Source organism: Peromyscus californicus, unplaced genomic scaffold (assembly GCF_007827085.1).
Source record: "Peromyscus californicus insignis strain IS unplaced genomic scaffold, ASM782708v3 Scaffold_11__1_contigs__length_118956290, whole genome shotgun sequence".
Classification (NCBI taxonomy): domain Eukaryota; kingdom Metazoa; phylum Chordata; class Mammalia; order Rodentia; family Cricetidae; genus Peromyscus; species Peromyscus californicus.
In genome coordinates, this window is record NW_026294402.1 from 106587868 (window position 1) to 106606400 (window position 18533).

An 18533-nucleotide genomic window follows, 5' to 3' on the forward strand; every position below is an offset into this window, starting at 1 on the left:
TTGGGAACATGCTGAAAGCAAATAATAAAATGTGGCGAGATTACCCTATGTTTGTGCAAAGTGCATGTTCACTGTCAAGTTCTTCCTAAACCCCTCTCCACTTTCAATTCAGTTCCAATCTAACTCCCAGCGAATTATTTTGTGGATCCAACAAATTGACTCTAAAACTGATATGAAGAGTTAAAATACAGAATAGACAATGGTACTAAAGGAGAAAACTAAAGTCAAAGGATAGATGATAGACACTGTCATACTTTAAGATCCACTGTAACTATAATATTTAGGGCAGTGTGGTGGAAGAAAAGATAAACTGATTCTTGGAACGTATAACAGAAACTAGATATAGACATACATAAATACACCCAACTGTTTAGTTTTAGATGGAATCTCATCACATTGCTTAAGTTGCTCTTGAACTCATGAGCTCAAGCACCATTCTGCCTCAGCTCCTGGAGTAGCTGGTACTACATGTGTGCACTCCAGCCCAGCTTAGTCAATTGATCTTTTATGATGAATCAGGCTCCAGAATGGCACAGACACAGCCTCTTCAACCAATGGAGTGGGAACAACTGAAATTCCACACAAACAAAGAGATCTAATCAGTTCTCGAGTTCTTCACTAAAATTGAGCAAAATCTGGTCACTGACATAAATATCATAGGCAAAGCTATGCATGTTGTAGGAGATAGCAGACGACATAATGTAAATGATCTTGGGTACAGCAATGATTTCCAGATGAAATTCCAAAAGCATGATCAATGCAAGAAGTAATTGAAAAGCAGTAATTCATAAACAATTCTTAAGCTTTGGTGGCCAAGGCGATAGCTCTTTCAGTAAAGTGTTTGCTATGCCAGCGCAAGGACACAAATTCAACCCTCATTGTCCCCTCAGAGGCCAAGAGCGGAGATGTGTGCTTGGGCTTTCAGCACTAGGGAGGTGGAGAAGGGTAGACTGCTGGGGCGTGTTAACAGCCCAGCCTGGCCTAGAAATTTCAGGTCTTGGTGGGAAACCCTGTCTCAAAAACAAGATAAGCAGTTTCTTCGGAATGACACCCGAGGCTGACCTTTCTCCTCCACTCTCATGCTCACACACATGCACACACATACACACACACACACACACACACACACACACACACACACACACACACAAACACACACACACACTAAAATAAACTTCTGCTACATGAAGGGTAATAGGACAAATAGCCAATCAGTGAAGAGGCAGTATCAATAAGATGGAGGAATAGAAATTCTGATTCCACAGAAAGTTCCACCAAAAGAGATGTGCTCTCTTCCTTCACACGAGGGTCTTAAACAGGCCAGTAACTTGTATATTTTCTTAATGTCTACTGCATTATGTTAATGATAATTAAGAAGCATAATGTACATTGCACAATGGCTACATAGCAAATTCCTCATCACAAAGGTTTTTTTAAGACTTTGAAGTGATTGATCTGTCAACTAGGTTAATTAAAATAAAATAAAATAAATGCAAAATTCTCTTAATTCTACATTCTTCTAATGCAGATCACTTTGTATCTTGTCAAATCCACATGATTATAAATAGTCAACTTACACTGAGTATTTTTAAAGTAAATAAAACATAGACTCAGAAAAAACATTTTCAAAGACATATGAGACAAAGGGCAGCTTTTGAAAAATACACAAAGAATTCTTAAAATAAAAAGAGAGAAGATGATTATTTCTATTAAAATAAGCCATCACTCTTAGAACTGATACATTAATAGAGTAATGCTAAAATATACTAAATTAGCAGACAAATTCAGCAACATTTTCATACACCAATACCAAAATTACTAGGAAAGAAAGTATGAAAGAGTTCCCATCGCCAGCACCTCCAACCAAATAAAATATTCAGGAATAAATTTAAAGAAGTTAAAAACCAATCTCTGCCATGAAAAATCACAAAACCTTGAGAAAAGAAATCAAAGAGACATGAAGAGATTGAAAATCTCTTCGAGGTCAAGGATTAAACAGATTAATATTGCTTAAGCATTTATGCTAATGCTGGAGAGCTGTCTCAGTGGTTAAGAGAACTTGCTATCCTTGAAAAAGACCTAGGTTTGGTTCCCAGCACCCACATGGAAGCTCATGACCCTCTCTAACTCCAGTCCCAGGGATTCAACACTTTCTTCTGAATTCTGTGGACACCAGGCAAACATGCAGTGTATACACATACAAACAGGCAAACACCCACACACGTAAAGAATGAAGATAAATAAATCAAAAACATTTTAAAAGTGTCCCCCCACTCAAAAAAAAAAAAACCTAACCCTAACCAAACAAAATCCTCAGAATGCATCAAAGCGCTAAAATATAAGGCCTGAAAGTATAAAAAGTGATCGGAAAAAAAATAGAGGAAGACAGTGACAGCAATTGCTTTGTAGATAAGACACTAAAATCAAAAGAAGTAGAAGCAATAATAGTAATAATGGAAAGGAAATAAGGTTATACCTAACTAAAATGCTTCTGGAAAGGAAACAATCAACAAAATGAAAACACAATCCAGATGATGAGAAAAAAAAAATTGCATAGTGTGCATCTGATTTGGGATTAGAATTCAGAGTGCAGAAAGACATTACAGAATTCAACACCAAAAAATGATCCAGTCAAAATTGAGCAAAGTCTATAGATAGACACTTCTCATAAAAGATATTCTGATGACCAACAAATTTACGGAAAAGTTCCGTGTTTTTCAGTTTGGGTGTGAAGTGACCCCCAAAGGCTCAAGCGTAGATTGGCTGGTGGTGTCACTGACAGCTAAGTGGGAAGAACTACAGGTAACTAAAAGTTATCTATGCTCTCCTGCCAGCATTGACGGGTCCAGCTGCTCATAAGCAAAGTTGCTAACTTGGTAGAGCCTGGCTGGTGCCTTGTGAGGAAGTCTATATTCGGAAGTCTTTGAACTTCTCCCCATTAGCCACAGTTATTTGATATGGACATGGACCAGTGTAAACCTGCTCAGGCTGTTACGTACATACAGTTAATTCCCCTGGAGCCAGCAGAATGTACCAGCTGCAGTGAGCAATCTGGGAGAACACTGTCTGGACTCTTTTGTTTTTCTCTTGTTCTAGCTGGTGAATCACTGACAAATTAATGAAGGGCTTTATCTTTAACATGAAGCACCCATCTCCATAGCTCTGAGGATGCAGGTAGTAAGAAAACAAAAATACACAAAAAGATGACTGGGGAGGAAGGGGAATGAACAATGAGGCATGATGTTACACAGATTAACACCCCATGCTAACTTGTCAGAGCAGGGGCAGCTTATTTGACAATCCATTTTCCTCGGCAGTCACAGAGCATGTGTTGGCCAGCCTCCAGTTGACTCCCACAATAGTTCATCCAAAAAGACAAGATGGTAACTGGTCCATACTTGAAGCCATAAATGACATAGCATGATGAGCCATCTCTGCAAAACCCACAGTTCAGACCGTTCCATCATAAACGCTCATTCCATCAGACAGCCTATCTGAAGTACTTAGACACACTTCCAGGAAATATTCAAAGTTCTTTGGAGTCCTTCAGAGAGTATCTGTGTAGGTCTGTGCTGAACTATAAACAAAGCCGACCAGTCAGACTAGCCCATTATCTTTGTGGGGTCTAAAACTTGGGGCATCAGTATCACAGCACATATGCTTTCTGAAGTATTTATGCACACAGATATTCTATGAGAATGAGCACTGAACAATTGCACTAGAATGTTCTGCTAAACAGAAAGAGTCCTGGAGGTAAAAAAATTTCACAGAAAAACACAATCTGAATATACCAAGGTCAAGGGGCTTAGACTACATTCCCTTGATGCTATCCCAGCCAAAACGGTGACATCTGTCATTTACCAAAATTGTATTCCCTATGAGAATTGCTGGGTCAATCTGACTTTATCATGTTCAACTTTGATAATTTCTGAGGTGGAGAGACACAGGTATTCCCATCACAGATCCATTATGGTATTTCATCCAGCATGAAGCAAGACCTTCCTGTGGTATTGGAGGCCAATAGTGTAGGGTTTGGATTTAAACAAACTCTATGCACCCAGAAAATTAAAGTGGCATTTGAGATTCTCCAGTTGAGACCTTCTGTTTATTGCTGTGAGTGAATGATGAAGGCAAACTTAGATGGTCAGCTGTGACAGCCAAAGCCCAATGGTGCCCAGAGCTGGGCAGTGGGTTTCTCTTCTGAATGCCAGAGACTGACCTCAGTATTACAGGGTCTAGGACACCTGCCATCCTCAATGTGCCAATGCAGTGCATAGTAATGTTTGTGATGAATTTGCTAAGAATCTAAGATTTCAGTATAAGTTACCTGTTAATAGCTGTTGGCTTTTGTTAGATTTCTTGTTATGAACCTATTTAGTATATATTCGAGTCAATTTCACCTTCTAGTTTTTTTTCTAAATTAAAGTCATCTTAATTTGCTAAGTTTCTATGAAAAAGTTAGCCTTGACTGTCAGTAACTGTCTTAAGTAGTGTGACAATGAGGAGCCTCTCAAAGAAGCAGGACTACTGACATCTACATGTGAGCATGGGTGTGTCCTCTGTGCACTTGGATATTTGTTACAGAGATTGTGTGTGTGCAAGTGTGAGCATGCATGCAACACACATAAGTAGTAGCTAGAGGTCATCCTTAGGTGATCTTCATCAAACATCATCCACCTTACTTTTTGAGACTAGGTCTCTTACTGGATGGGAGTTCCTCACATAGTTAGGTTGGCTGGCCAGTAAGTCCCAGGAATCTGTCTGTCTCTTTCTCCCCAGTGACAGGGTTACAGAGCACATCACCATGCCTGGAGTTTTTATGTGGGTGCTGAGGATTGAACTAACCAAGGCTCTTCTGAAACAGCCTCTAGGATCAGGAAGGATTGACATGAATCTTTGGGAAATGAAATTTCTCTTTGCAGTCAAGGATTATGCACAGTTTAGGTAAGAAAACACAACAAAATTAAAATGAAAAGAAAGCATTAAATGCCACTTGTCGCTGGTGCAGCAGAACGGAATGAATGCTGTACAACACTATATAGGAAGAATGTTGAAATTCCAAGGAGTAAAAATGTATATTCAGTTCTATAAATGAATAGAAATGGATTCTAATTTATGAAAATAATAAAAGAAGCCTACATACGCAAAGTTTTAGATCTACTAATGTTAAGAAAGCTACAGTTTTCAAGTGTCTGTTAGTAATGTTGTATGCACATGCCTGACTCCAACACGTCTCAGAATCCCACTATCTAGCTTCTCATGCTGCATGGTGAAAGCTTGCTGCAGACCTCAGCACCCTGTGCTAGAAAGGACAGTCTGTGCTCCAGGCTGTGGCTCCACTGTCTCTGGATGTCTGTCCTTCACTGCTCTTCTGAAGTTTCTAGACTCTGCTCTGTTCTACCTAAGAATTCTTGTTCTCCACACCATCCTCTTTGGTGAACTCTTACAGCATTTAAGATGAACAAAGCAAAAGCAAGTATTTCTAGTGTTGATAGACTCAGAGGCTGTGTTGTATTTGACTATTGTTTTGCCAGAATGTAGGGATCCAGGTTAGAAACAGCCTTGTATGCTTTCTAAGGCTGTTTCTGGTCTTTCAGTTTTTAATGTTGAAGTTGATGTTAATGTACTTTTCAATATTTAATTTTCCATTTTCCCCCTTTTAGGGTTTCTGCCTTATCTTCAGTTTCATAAAATATTCATGTTAATTCTTTTTAAAAAGTTTTTTTACACTTACTTATTCATTTATTTGCTGTGTGGAGGTCAGAAGATAACTTGCCACAGATGGTCTCTCCTACCACGTGGACTCCTGGAATTGAACTCAGATCATCAGGCTTGGTGGCAAGCTCCTTCACCTTGGGAGACATCTTACTGGCCTCTTCTGTTAAATCTTGAGAGTCAGATTTTTTTCCCACTGTTGTACATGACTTTATAGTAATGACAGATATTCTATCTACCTTATTTTGAGGGACTTTTACTAACTTTCTTTTGTTTTCTTCACATTTTCTACACATTAACATGGTTTAAGTTGTACTTTGTATATTAATCCTGTAATTTTATACTTTAATACATTTCTAGTCTTTATATTTTTGTTCAACTTAGGAAGAGATGACTTTTAGCTGATTTATCTACTATCACTTTGCTGTTGGTGATTTCTACACATGTCTTCTTGAGCTGGGATCTCTGCTTTTATATTCTTGTTTTCTTTCATAACTGCAATACCTTGGTTATTGTTTTAAAAACTATAGATGAGGAAAGTTTAATTGGATAGTTTGTCCAGTTTCCTAGACATTTTTCTATTTTCTCTCATAGCCTTTTATTTATTTTGTAACATTTTTCTCAGTTTTCTGGGCTTCTCAATATTGCTACTATTGGAAGCTTGTAGTAATATCTTTGATTAATGATTATTTTGATTGGAGATTGAGACACTATGCACTTAACTAGACTTTCTGGGTATACAGCAAAGGAAAAGGAGATTGTCTTATCCTAGTGGTGAGATGATAATGAACCATTATATGCACATTGTTGTGTAGGACTGACCCTTCCTGTTTAGTTTCAGGCCAGCACTCCACAGTATTTTTGCAGAAATTGTGTTAGTCCTAGTGATTTATGAGAGGAATTGAGTATCAAACCACCTTTACACAAGCTGCAATATTACCCTCTAGGTTTAGGACTGACTTGATTCTAAGATCAGTCCTGATCCATTGTTCCAAAGTTAATGGTGTTTTGTCCCCAGCCTGCTCTCTGCTTCTCTTTGTCTTGCAATGACTTCTGTGGGGAAAGATCGAAAAGTATGTTTGATGTGAAGTTCTTACTTGTTGTGTTCTCATGTGGTAATTTAGCACATCTCCTGCAAATTGCAGAGAGGAGGTCCAAGAAACACACAGGTATAAACTCCAATCAGACATTATGTCCTCATGGATGGTTACATTCCAGAGAAGACAATGATACTTCATCTTTCTTCCTTTATAATACATAGCAAGATTGAGGGCATTCTGTCATTCTTGCTGGTATTGAATGTATATTCCCCATGCTAATTAAATGCGACAGTTACATGCAACTTTCACAGATAAGGCCATTGGCTTCTTATTCAAACATCTTGAAGCTAGTTCAGCAGACAAGGGAATTCAGTAAACTAGAACTAGTGGTTGGTAAGGTCAATGCAAGGGTTGGAAGAAACCAAGGCTTTGAAGTTCAGTGAGGGGCCCTTTGCACTTTCTAGGACAGTCTTTACAGCTGTGTGAAGGGTGCTATATTAGTTATCTTCTGTTGCATAACAAATAGGTCCAAAGATGAGTGCTTAAAAGAAAAGTAAACATGTATTGCCTTGCACAGTTTCCGTGAACCAGGAGTCAAAAGATGTGGCTGGACAGCACTGCTTGAAGATTTGACATGAGACACATTGAGATATTGCCTGGGCTTGTAGTAACCTGAGAGCCTGGCTACAGAACAATTTCATGTGCCTTATAAGTGGAACTGAATGAAACCAAGGGGTTTGGGTTATTTTCCACATATGCTCCCAATTGTCCTTCATCATGGTATCTGTTTCTTCTACAGAAAGCACTCTGAAGGAATACAACAGAAATCCACTCACCTTTATGGTTAGTCTGGAAGTCATAAAAGGTCATTCTTGGCTGAATCTGAAAAGCATGGATTGGTCTAACTACCAGCAGACAGGAGTCTTTAGAAACCTTGCAGGAGGCTGATTACAGCTTATGTAAAACCCATCTGTAGATAGAGAATGTTGCTGTGGAACCAACAGCAGGAATGTATGGAGTTAGGAAGTGATGGTGAGGACTACAAAGTACAGTAAGAGGGACCATGTCCAAGGACTTAGAGGTAAAAGTGAGCAGGGTTCTGGAGTTTATATGGCTGAAGCTTGGTGTTAGCAGAAAGCATGGTGCAATGTAAGTTCAGACTAGTTCACAAGGACCTAGTGGTAGAGCGTCCATCTTCAGGAAAAGCATGATGATGCTCCATGGGAGGGGATAACTCAATGGCCCAAGTACAAGGCATGTTAAAGGTGAGGAGATGGTAGGAAGTAGAGGAGACATCAGAGAGCTCATGCCCCTTCCTACTAGAGGAGACATCAGAGAGCTCATGCCCCTTTCTATATGTGGTATTTGTTTTGGCTTTGGTTTGTTGTGATTAAAAATGGATGGACCTTCTGAGAGTACAAGAGTCTTGGAAGAAATACTTTTTTAAATATTTAAGAATCGCTTAAGCCTTGAGGAATGAACCCATAGGAGTGTGTTGGTGCTCTGAAAAGGTGTAAACACGTTTTATTGAAGGTGTGACACAAAACCTCTCTTCCAGTGGTGTCAGCACTTATTTTTGGGTTATTCCTTTCTCAGTGACCTATCTTCAAAACAACAGGGCCATCTGAATTGTGATACAGATAATGGAAAACGTCTAAGGTTAGAACCATAGCCTCTATGATGAAATGAGATTGGGAATGCATAAGATTCCCAGAGAGAATTTTTTATTTTGGTTCAGGTAGATATATAATTAATTTCCTGGCTGTCTGTTATTGGTGAAATTATTAAGGCCACTCCACGTAGTTGAAAGGAGATTTATTTAATGGTGTAACTTACAAATTAAGGGATAGGTAGGTCGCGGGGTCTAGGGAAGGTGTATCGCAGTCCAGTGGTGTTCTCTGGAGCTCTGCTTGGCCCACCTCCACCATCCAGGGTCCCGGAACAGAGAGAGAGCTCTGGCCCATTCAGATCTCGGGTCTCCAGGCGCCTCCCTTGGCCCCGCCTTGTAGGCGTGACAGTTGCCGAAGTCTCAATGGGGGTTGGAACTTCAGATCAAAGCTGGAATGGCTATCCACTACAGTCTGTCTGTTACCTGCCTGATTTTTTTTTTTTTTTTGACTGGGTGGGTAACTAAATGGAGAGTGAGAGAATAGATGTCCTAACCAGTTCAGAGAGTTATGCAGAGGATTCTCTGAAGATCTTAGTAACCACCCTATTTATTTGGTTTTATTTATTTATTTATTTGTTTGTTTAGTATGTGTGTCTGTTCATGCACACACACACATGCATGGAGTGCCTAAAACGGTGCTGGAAACTGAATTCTGGTCCTTTGTAAAAAAAACTCAGTAAGGCCACTCCATGTAGTTAAAAGGAGATTTATTTAACGGCGTAACTTACAAATTAAGGGATAGGTAGATCGCGGGGTCTAGGGAAGGTGTATCGCAGTCCTCCAACCTCATTCTTTCACATATTTCATTATGACTATGCACATGTACTAAAGCTTATTTTTGCAATTGGGATAGAATGAAAAAAAAAGTAGTAAAATAAGCATTAGCTACTGCCCTACCACTGAGCACAAATCTCTCTTTCCTTCATAGCTACTGGGCAATCTGTGTTTTTATGATCTGCTTACCTTGTGCTGCCTCTGGGGATAGAATAGCAGCATTTTATTATGTAGGAAAACATACACATCAGGGCTACAGAGTTGACTCCGTGGTGGGTGCCTTAGAATCACTATTGCTGTGATGAAACATCAGGACCAAAGGCAACTGGAGAGGAATTGTTCCACTTAACTGTTCATCATCAAAATGAGGACAGGAACTCAAGCAGGGTGGGAACCTGGAATCAGGAGCTGATGCAGAGGCCATGGAGGGGTGCTGCTTACTGGCTTGCTCCCCATGGCTTGCTCAGCCTGCTTTATTTTGGAACTCAAGACCACCATCCCCAGGGGTGGCATCTCCCACATTGGGCTGTGCCTTCCCATCATTGCTAACTAAGAAAATGCCCCATAGCCAGATCTTATGGAGGCATTTCCTCCACTGAGGCTCTCTTTTCCTTGATGACTCTAGCTTGGGACTAATTGATATAAAACTAGCCAGCACAGTGAGTAAGAGTGCTTGCTCTGCAAGCGTGAGGACTTGAGTTTGAGTCTCCAGAATCCACAATGTCAGGGGATGGTCAGGCATACCCATAACCTCAGCATTGGCGGGCAGAGATGGGTGGATTCTGAGAGCTTGCTGAGCACCCATCCAGTCTAGCCAAATGATGAGCTCTGGGTTCAGTGAAAAACCTTGTCTCAAATCAATAGAGAGGAGAACAATAAAGACACCAGACTTCCTGCTCTGGGCTCACATGGGCACATGGGAGGACATCCCCCCCCCCCCACACACACATAAAGACAACACACATACCATTGCATCCAGCCAGAAGCTATCCACCATAGTGCTAACTGTCCATGGGAGGATGATAGACTTGTCTGCTACAATTGAAAAATGAGAGACTGGGTTACACGAGTTAGAAGAATTCACCCCACAAAGAGGTAGTCTGACATAGGATAAGGGGCATCTGACTTTGCTGCAAACTATTTGACCTCAAGTTATATAACCAACCTAGACAGACAGACAGATAATGGCCTCTTCTCATGTAGGTAGAGGCTGAGTTTCATTATGGTCCCATCTTTGTCCAAATACAAAACTGAAATTTTCTTAAGTCTGTGATTATTTCTTTCCTGTATTATCTGGGATTTTTCAATATTAGTGTAAAGTCAATGGGGGAAGCATATTGCTTATATTAAAGTAGACAAAGAAGACATTTTCAACATCCAGAGGGGAAAAAAAAACAGAATGAGAACATGGAGACAGTTACTTCATTTTTTAAAAAATTTGATTTCTCAGAACTTCGCTCTGTAGCCCAGGCTGACTTATATAACTCAATAGGTAGTGCTGGCCTCCAAATTTGCAGTGGTCTACCTGCCTCAGCCTCCTGAGTGCTGAGATTTCAAGTGTGAGTCACCATGCTCAGTAAAACTTCCCTTTAACATGTAGGGCCCTTTGATTGATCTGTGCATCTCCCTGGCAGGAGAGAACACAGAGGACAGAGTTCCCTAGAGTCTACAGAACACTTGATTTTGACTGGACTGGTAGAAGGAAGACTCATCTTTGCTGATATAGGAAAGGGGAAGTGGGGTGACTAGATTAGGGAGTCCTGACCTTGGACAACCAATGGCGGCTCTGTGTGGGGATGCAGAGGACGTTAACAATTAAGAATGACTGCACTACAGACTCGCCTCAAGCAGATTCCTTGTGTGAATAAATGAAGGAGGCCGAAGCAAGCAGTGCTCCACCGCCTGCTCTCTGATCCTCCCTGAAATGTTCTCACAGTTGTGCTTTCCAAAGATTACATCTTCTAACATGTGTTAGGCTCTGATGCGCTATTTATCCTCAAACTGAGTTACTGAAACAGCAGAATTTAAGATATACTAAGCTTCAAAAAGTCTTATCTAGGGCTCTCAGTTAAATTTAATGAGAGAGAGAGAGAGAGAGAGAGAGAGAGAGAGAGAGAGAGAGAGAGAGAGAGAGAGAGAGAAGACCGGATGACAAAGAGGAATTTGTAATTTAGGGCAATCTATTTATAACTTGTGATCAACAAAGGAATCTACCTAAGGCTTCAGAAAGAAAATTCAAAAGAGCCTATCCCATCAAAACACCAACTGTACCAGTTAGGAATACACATCAGCATGCTAAAAATAAAGACTTCGAAGTTACTACATGAGCCAAAGGATGTTCAGTCATTGGGGAACAGTTTATAGCATAACAGTAAATAGAATTTTTATAAAAATATAGACAAGCACATTTTAATAGACTTTTCCTACCCATATCAGAAATTAGACTCTTAATAATTTTGAAAATATAAGATGCACACAGATGATAACATATACCACCCCCTACTACAGACACCATTATTGAGCTGCGTTCATTTTCTACAAAATGGGATGCTTAACCACAACTGATACAAGGGATAGATACAACAGTTGTGTTTTACAAATTACTAAACTTTTCACAAACATTTAACACAGTGACTAAAGAACAGAACAGGGCCTCATCTATGAATCAACATTAATGGCAAATTCTTGCTGAAGGTTCTCCCAATTACTCATTAGAGACTAAGATTGGCAGCATGATCAATATTGTCTAAGAAATTTTCTGCTGTCCAGGATGTAGTTCTAAGAAAGTGACTCTGGGGCTGATATATTGACATTTGTGCCCAGCTTCATAAAGTGGGACATTTGACAGAAATGTGACTGCCTAATCTTGTTTCGTTTTGTTTTTTGAGACAGAGTTTCTCTGTGTAACTGTACTGGCTGTCCTGAACTCATTTTGTCGACCAGGCTGGGCTTGAATTCATAGAGATCTACCTGCCTCAGCCTCCTGAGTACTGAGATTAAAGGTATGGCCCACCACCACACCAGGCTGCCCTGACTGCCCTGCCTAATCTTAAGCCTCTCCCTTGAGTCTCCAAGGCCAGCAGCATTTTCAGTCCACAGACTTTGGCCGGGCACCCTTTTGAGTCATTTTATCTTTAAAAAGGAGGTATTTATTTATTTATTTCACAGTAATTCTCCAGTATAACCACCACTTAACAACACTTATTGAACAACAACACTTAGAATGTGAACAAACATCATCTGGTATCTTAGGTCTACTTAACAACACTCTTTAGATCTTTGCTTTTTTTATATCTGTTAACTGATAATTTTTCAAGTTACTTTTGCTTTATGGAAATCTTATTTACTGAACTTTTGTAACATAATAGCATGCTATTGAAATTTATATAATTGACCTGCTATTATTATGTATAACTAGCAGCTAATAATTTATACTGTGTTCAGTGCAGCAACAGACTAAGAATGATGCTATTATCTATTTTCCAGCTTTACTGAGATATAATCAACAAATATAATTTAAATACATGTATAAGGTATACAAAGTGACACATGTGGATGATTACCATGGTTATATTTGGTATTTTTGCAAGATTATAACCAAAATACTGGACAGAAAAAATGTAAGGAAAGCTTATGCTTTCAGAGAGATTTCAGTCCCTCATAGCATGCAAGAAATGGTGATGGGAGTGGGTGATGGGAGTGGATGGTGAAAGTGTCCCTTACAGAGGAAAAGTAGAGCAGAAGCTTGCCCACGTGGTGGCAGACCATGTAGAGAGTTCAAAGCCACAACCAGTTTACTTTTGCCCACCATTGTTGACCTTCTTCCAGCAACCAGGTCCATCTCTGAAAGACCCATAACCTTCAAATTAGCGCTACCAGCTAATGACTATGAACACTCACAATGTGAGTGCCTGCAGGATATCCCAGAAGCAGATCATCAATATGGCCATGCTAATTAACACACCCACCACCTCACATTGTCACACAGCTATCTTATTTTGATAATGGTGATAGCATTTAAGATCTGCTGTTAGTAAATGTCAAGTCTACAAAACAATATTTTCTGTATTCACCACATTGTCCATCACATCTCTAGAACGCATCCATGCAGACTGGCCAGGACTCAGTATACCAAGCATCACTGTTTCAGGCTTTTCATCTTCAGCTCCAGCAACCATCATTCTTTCCTCTGCTTCTTAGAGTTTGACTTTTCCAGAATCTGCAGATTGAGATGAAGCTGTATTTGCTTGACTTATTTCACCGAGCAGAAACTGAGCCAAAGTTTGTAGCTAGAGTTTTCCTGCCTGGCCCACAGTCAGGACAAATCTCTCTTACCTGCCAGTCCCACAGCTGCTCAAACCCGACCAAGTAAACACAGAGACTTATATTGGTTACAAACTGTATGGCCGTGGCAGGCTTCTTGCTAACTGCTCTTACAGCTTAAATTAATCCATTTCCATTAATCTATACCTTGCCACATGGCTCGTGACTTACCGGCATCTTCACATGCTGTTTGTCATTGTGGCGGCTGGCAGTGTCTCTCTGACTCAGCCTTCCACTTCCCAGCTTTATTCTCCTCCTTGTCCCGCCTACACTTCCTGCCTAGCCAATGGCCAATCAGTGTTTTATTTATTGACTAATTAGCAACACATTTACCATACAGAACATCTCACAGCAAAAGTTCTTTGGTTTGATGCAATCCTGTTTTTTTTTTTTTTTTTGGTTTTTTGAGACAGGGTTTCTCTGTGTAGCTTTGTGCCTCTTCCTGGAACTCACTTGGTAGCCCAGGCTGGCCTCGAACTCACAGAGATCCGCCTGGCTCTGCCTCCCGAGTGCTGGGATTGAAGGCGTGCGCCACCACCGCCCGGCTTGCAATCCCATTTATATATGTCTCTTTTTGTGCACATGATTTTGAAATTTCCAAGAAAAGTGTTGAGAACTCTTTTCAGAATGCTTTCTATTGGAGTAGTTTTAGTTTCTGGTTTTTCATGTATGTTTTTAAAGCATTTTGAGTACGGTGTGGGGTAAGGGCACTGCAACTGGAAGCCTACTTTCATAAGAAGAGACTATTTCTTTCTCTTTACATATTCTTGGCATATTGATTTGTCCAGTATCATTTGTCTGTAAATGCCCACATTAATTTTGGATTCCATATTCTGTTTCAAGTCCTCTAAGCGGTTTTGTATGGTTTTGTATTATATCTTGAAATCAGGTTTCATGATACCTTCAACTTTTCTTTTTGCTCAAAATTACTTCTGTGTCTTGAGGTCCTTTGTGAGTTTGTATAAATATTGTTTTTCTATTTATATGAAAATATAGAAATTTAGATTTTGACAAGAATTGAAGTGAACTTCATCTAACTCCAGGTAGCATGGACATTTGAAATATTAATACTGCTTTAAGGACATGAGTGTCTGGCCAGTCGTATATGTCCTCTTTCATTAAAGTTTTACAGTTTTCAGTGAAAAGATATTTCATCTCCTAATTATATTTATTTACAAGAATTCTGCAATTGTTGATCTCATTGGAGATAGGAATTCTTTCTTAATTTCTTTTTCATCACTTTTAGTAAAAACATACAACTGATCATTATTGCATTGAAATGCAACTTTGATGTTGTGACTTGCAAGCTTCTTGCTCTCATTTCTAACTGTCTTCTAGTAGAGTCTTTAGGATTCTAGGTAGATTTGATCTGCAAATAGGAATTTTTATATATTTGCTTCAATCATGTGTTGTTTCGTTGTCATTTGTTTGTTTGGTCAACTTGTCACAAGCTAGGGCCATCTGTGGAGAGGGAATTTCAACCGAGAAAATGCCTCTATCAGACTGTCCTGTGGGTATATCTATGGACATTCTTGGATTGATGACTACTGTGGGGGGGTCTAGCTCATTGTGGATGGTGTTATCCCTGGGCAAGTGGTCCTGCACTGTGTAAGAAGACAGACTGAACAAGCCATGAGGAACAAGCCAATAAGCATCTGTCGGCTTCTGCATTTGTTCTTTTTTCCAGGTTCCTGCTTGAGTCTCTGCCTTGGTCTCTCTTAATAATGGACTGTAAGCTGTAAGCTGAAATAAATCCTTTCCTCCCCAAGTTGCTCTTGGTCATGGCATTTATCACAGCAGTAGAAATCAAAGTAGTTCAGAATAGGGTACCTTTTTCTTTCTTTGTTTCTTTCTTCCTTCCTTCCTTTTTTCCTCTCCCTCCCTTTCTTTCTTTCTTCTTTCTCTTTCTTTTCTTTTTTTTGAGACAAGGTTTCTATGTGTAACAGCCTTGGCTGTCCTGTAACTCACTCTGTAGACCAGGCTGGCCTCATACTCACAGAGATCTGCCTGCCTCTGTCACCACCACCATCCAGCCCTTTTCTTTCTTGAATAATTGCTGTGACTAGAATATCTAGAACTTATTGAGAAGAGACACCACCAAATGTATCCTTCCCTCATCTTGCTACTGTCCCTGAAGAATATGGTGTCCATAGCAAGCTTATCATACCTTATTCTGCTGAGTTACAATTATTTTATAGCTAACTCATTGAGATCGTCATTAGAAAAGCAAACTGGTTTTTTGTCACAGCCTTTTTGAACATTTGTAGACAGAAGGAACCTGGTGCCTTGGTTTATGGGGCAATTCTAGAGCTTAGGTCTGATTGAGTAGTTTTAGTGCTTTAGTTTATATAGTTTGGGCTAGAGTATGGGTTCTAGTGGGCCAATATCTCACTAGGGTTCTGTGTAGTGAGTCTGGACCCTGGGTCTCCAGGAGATGATCTGAAGCCTGGGTTTCCAGTGAATGACCTGGTGCTGAGTTAGGACTGGTCCACAGAGCTGTGACTAAAATGAAGCAAGCCCTGGTTTGTTGGTCTACTGATGGGGGGAGGGGTTGAAGCCTGAGTCTTCAAGACTGAGCCTGGATTCTGAGGCCTCAGTTATCATTATTTGTCAAGACTATGGGTGTTAGCCTGGCATTGTCAGGAGCCTGGACCTGGACCCACAAATGCTTATATGGAATTTTAGTTTTCAGGACTCCCATGATGGTAGGTGTTCTGAGAATTTGAATCTGAGGCCGTTGGCTCATTTCTAGGTTCAAGTAGGCCAGACTTGGTTCTAGAAGCCATGGAGAACTTTTTCCCACTTCAATTTCCTTCTTCTGAGAAGCTATCTCTCTGCAAATGGCACAGTGTATATAGAGAGGAGCATCCTGGCTAGTCTTCCTGCCCTATCCAATGCAGCCATCTTTTTGTGCTCCACCAAGGTTCACTTGGGTTTCTTAACTCCAAGGGAAGGTGTTTTCATGTTCAAAAGTTGTTCAGATCTGTGTTCCTGTGAGGGATGGCTGCTGGAAACTCCAGTCCTATCTTTTTATTAAAGTTACCCAGAACACCTTCCTTTAATCCTAAGTCTACTTGCTCTGCACAGTGATTACTGGAGCATGTGTTCAGCAAAGGGGTCATCCTTTCATAGCAACTGGGTAGAATAAACATTTCAGCTGAGCCAAACACATTTTGTTTTCTGTCCCCTCTAAGAATGAAGCTTTCCCTCTGCCGCTCAAAGATAAGGCTATGCCCTCATCATCCTGACATTGTGGAGAAGCTGACCCATATGCAGAGTACACTGTAGTATGCCAGTGGAATCACAGAGGAAACACCATTAACTCAGGAAGGGGTTGTGGGAAACCATTTGACTCCCAGAATCATCTGAACTTCTATGCTTCTCTTATTGCAGTCATTCGACATCTTTGTCTTTAAGGTGTTCACTACAGAATAATTTTTGCTGTTGTTTATTTTGCTTTGGATTTTTTTAGTAAAACCAATAGAATACAATGCTACCTAATATGTAAGAAAGCTGCTTTCACAAGTGTGGCTGGTTAGAAAAATTGGCACAATACATGCTTAAGTAGATCTTGGGCTATTGCTCATATGTGCTTGATTTAGTTGAACCAAGACAGTTTTGAAAGGTAGATCATTTCACTTTTAACCTTCTCTTACACTAGAAACAAGGAAGTCTATAGTGACTTTTTTTTTAACCAGTGAGTGAAAAGTTTATTCTTGTGTGTTTTGGGTTGTTTAGCTCACTGATTCATAACATTAGCAGCAGAGGACAGGACTTCAATACTCAGAGAATCTCTTTGGCTTGTATAGAGACATTCTATCTTCCTATGTGACAGCCAATGAATAATGAACAGAAGATCCCAGATACCCAAAGAAACATTGACTAGAATATGGAACAAGCTATGTGTTGTAGAATATTATCTTAAGATGTGTTACATTTGTTTGTGCTGTGGAACATTTGTTTTAATGATGCAAAGATGTGTTGCATTCTTTTATGTTGCATTTGTTTAACTCTGTGAAGCCATGTTACTTTGCTACCTAAAACACCTGATTGGTCTACCAAAGAGCTGAACAGCCAATAGCAAGGCAGGAGAAAGGATAGGCAGGGCTGGCAGGCAGAGAGAATAAATAGGAGGAGAAATCTGGGAAAGGAGATCTAGTAGCAAGAAAGAAGATAAGAGGAAGACCCCAGGGACCAACCACCCAGCTACACAGCAATCCACGGAGTAAGAAGGAAAGAAATGATACACAGAAATAGAGAAAGGTAAAAGCTCAGAGGCAAAAGGTATATGATAGAATCTAAGTTAAGAAATGTTGACTAGCCGGGCGGTGGTGGCGCACGCCTTCAATCCCAGCACTCGGGAGGCAGAGCCAGGCAGATCTCTGTGAGTTCGAGGCCAGCCTGGGCTACCAAGTGAGTTCCAGGAGAGGCACAAAGCTACACAGAGAAACCCTGTCTCGAAAAACCAAAAAAAAAAAAAAAAAAAAAAAGAAATGTTGACTAGCCAGGCGGTGGTGGTGCATGCCTTTAATCCCAGCACTCGGGAGGCAGAGGCAGATGGATCTCTGTGAGTTCGAGGCCAGCCTGGGCTACACAGTGAGTTCCAGAAAATGTGCAAAGCTACACAGAGAAACCCTGTTTTGAAAAACCAAAAAAAAAAAAAAAAAGAAAGAAAGAAAGGAAGGAAGAAAGGAAGAAAGGAAGGAAGAAAGAAAGAAAGGAAAGCTGGCTAGAAACAAGCCAAGCTAAGGCCAGGCATTCATAAGTAAGAATAAGATTCTATGTGTATTTACTTAGTAGCTCCGTGGCAGGCCCCCAAAGAGTCAAAAGAATTAAAGAGTAAAAAACAACCAACTATACTATGTGTTTAAACTTTAGTCTTAGACAAGAAAAGGCTTACAAGGCATAGCTAACTGATATTCCTCAGAAGGCAATGACTCTAGCCAACACATCTAAAAATTAATGAATATATGGGATTGGGAAGATGGTTCGATTATTAAAGTGTTTGCTGA